This window comes from Choloepus didactylus, chromosome 3, assembly GCF_015220235.1.
Source record: "Choloepus didactylus isolate mChoDid1 chromosome 3, mChoDid1.pri, whole genome shotgun sequence".
NCBI classification, from domain to species: Eukaryota; Metazoa; Chordata; class Mammalia; order Pilosa; family Megalonychidae; genus Choloepus; species Choloepus didactylus.
Window position 1 is genome coordinate 151,662,290 of NC_051309.1, and position 3,265 is coordinate 151,665,554.

Below are 3,265 nucleotides of genomic sequence, written 5' to 3' on the forward strand. Positions count from 1 at the left end.
AGCTGGGAAGGCATGTGGCTGGCATCTGTGCTCCAGCTGTCTCTCAGCTCCTGTGCGTTCTTCAAAATGTTGCCCTGGGAGTGTTTTGTTCTCTAGTAGCTTCTCCAGAGCAGAAGTCTGCTTTCAATGACTGTCTTCAAAATGTCTCTCTAAGTTGCAGCTCTGAGGTTCTTCTGTTTGTGAGTTCCTTTATACGACTCCACTGATCCAACTAATATCCACCCTGAATCGGCAGGGTAACACCTCCATAGAAACCATCCAATCAAACGTTTCACTCCCAGTTAATTGAGTCACATCTCCATGGAAACACTCAAAGGATTCCGATCTAATCAACACCAATACATCTGCCCCCACAAGACTGCATCAAAGAATATGGCTTTTAGTGAGACATAATATATCCAAAGTAGCACAGATGGTTAAATGGATGGAGATGATTAAATGAATAAATAGGGTATATTATTAATAATAATGCAAAATATGTGTCTAATATTTTATAATTACAAACTAAACTTTAAGAGTCAGGAGGTCTCTGCATACTGTTGCGCAGTTTGCATCCTGCACCAAGGCATCCTACCAGCCAGTAAGCATTCCACACACAAGCTGCACCTCCTAGCATGGGATGTGTCTGCCCGGAGGTAAGGCTCCCTTTTTTGTAATCTGCACAAAGGGACCTCCTATGGACTAGCAGCAACCCTGATCAGAATTATTACATTAAATCCTTAGGTAATTCTAAGAGGTATTATTGCTCCACTGTTTCCAAGTTAGAAACTAAGACTCAAAGAATTGAGACTTAAATGAATTGTCCAAGAGATTGAGACATGAATCAATATCATCTGATGCTTAGGCCAATCAACGTCTAGTACACAATGGAAGCCTAAAAACAAAGGAAACTCCAAATATTAGTTGAGGAGACAAGTATAAATTTGGGCAAAACACAATGAAGACTCAACCACAGACATTAAACTTCATACCTCTCTTATTTTCAACAGATTCCAGATCCACAAAAAGGAGCAGTGATGTCAAGAACCAAGAACACAAAGCTATGACAGACAAAACCTACACCACACACAACACAACAACACACAATTCCTTTCATCCAAATGGTTTTAATATACGGAGGGGAAACAGATATAACTAAATAAACACAATGCAGTGTTAATAGGAGCCATGATAGAAATGATCAGTAAATGTGTTTTTCAATTTACATCTCTAAATGTAAACCGATGGAGGATTCAGATAAATACTCTGCAGATTAGGGCCTGAGATCTGAGAGGCACTGGAGTTTAGAAGGTGGCCCTGGGGTATGTGTGTAAGAGCTCCTAGTGGTAAGTCTGTTGGAACAGACCGACTGATGAGGGTCACCAAGGGTGGAGCATGCAGCTGCAGCCTCCACACCCTGCAGATGAGGATGAGAAGAAAAGATGAGGATGCTCAAGTTGAATGTTTAACAGGGCAGGTCAATGCCAGAAAATTGGAAAAATGGGTATCAAAAATCTGTTAATGGAGACAAATAATCAGGGATCCAAAACAATAAGACAAGGAACAGTGTGTTAGCAAGCGGGAAGTCTACATAAGCAGCACAGAGAGGTGCGCTCTGTGGCCGGGCTCTTAAATATATTCCCATTGTGGCTGAAGTGGTTTCATTTAAAGGGCAAAGCTCATAATAGATAGGAGGACCTAAGCCCTGGAGCTCCAGAAGGCTGAACAGTGGCCAAAAAATATGGATAAATCTGCAGCATGATGCTATGAAAAAATCCAGTAGCCCTGGGGAGGCTGGGGTCTTCAAAAACTAAAGGTAGAAGGAAATTGGAAGTAGAAAAATTATAGGAATTTATAGAAATGGGAAAATCTATGGCACAGTAGGGTAGCATTCATTCATCCATTTATTTATTCAACAAACACCACTGTGTGCCCATCTACTAATAATGAATATAGTAGCAGTAGTAGCAGTAGTAAGAGCTAAGACGTCCATAGCACTTATCCTGTGCCAGACATTGTTCCAGGGACTTTAAATCATTTAACTCTCACATCCTTATGAGGATGGTGCTTTAATCATCCTCATTTAATAGATGAGTAAACTGAGTTTGTCTGAAGTTACACAGCTAGCGAGGGGCATAAGCAGGATTTAGACCTAAGCACTCTGGATCCAGAGGCTGCACCCTTAATGATAATGATGATGACCTGATACCTTCTGGCTTTGTGCCAACTTCCACAGATGTAAAATTTGGCTCCTTTTCCTGAAGCATCTGCCATCCCATGGAAGGTCTGAAATAGCAGTACATAGGAACATGGAAGAGAGTGTTCCATGAAAAGTTTAAGTCAATCACAATTTTCCCCGGTAGACCCAGATTTTCTTGCCCTCAGTTGGGTCTCATCCATAAAGAGCCTACCAACTATGGGATTTTCTCAGTGGCATTGATCAGAAGGAGGAGAAAGAATCAGATCTCCCAAACACTCCTCTGCCCTTCTAATCACAGATTTGAATTCTACACATATAAATTGAATATTTAGCAGATATCTGGACTTTATTTCTGGTTTGCCTGAAACTCTTGATTAAAAAATATCCAGGCAGATCCACAGCTTGTCATTAAATAAATGTAAGCCTCTACTAGGAAACTGTTTAAATTTTGTTTTAAATGTTCTCTGTGAAAGTTAAATGACCTTTAAGAGGAAAGTGAAAATGTGTCTGTATTAGACATAATTTACTAGCTGAACACACTGCAAGGGTACTGCTAAAAATGACCAACACATGTATTCCTAAAAATGTGCAAGAAAGTTTAGTGACATTCACACTACTTTGTTTAAGAGCCCATATAATTGTGTCACTGGTGGGTGCTGTGGCTTCCAACATTGGCCTGTAATGTGAGATTTTCTAAGAAACAGCACTTGAATCACATTGTGTTTGGAACATGGTTGTTGCAAAGGACCATTCGCTGATGATTTTAAGTTCTCTTTAAACCATTCCAGTTATTTATTGCTGCATAACAGACCACCCTAAAGCAAAGGGGCCTTCAGCAACAATCAAAACATTTTTGCTCATAAATCTGTAATTCAGGTAGTGCTCAGCAGAGACAGTCACCTCTCTTCCATCAGCTTGGCCTATTGGGTATCTCTCTCTATCTCCACCAGGAGGTCTCCCGAGCTTCTAGATGGTCAGACTTTTTACATGAGAGGGCTTCCAAGGCATGTGTCTCAAGAGAGAGCCATGTAGAAACTGTATCTCCTTTTATGATCTAGCTTCAAAAGCCCTACAGTCTTACTTCTC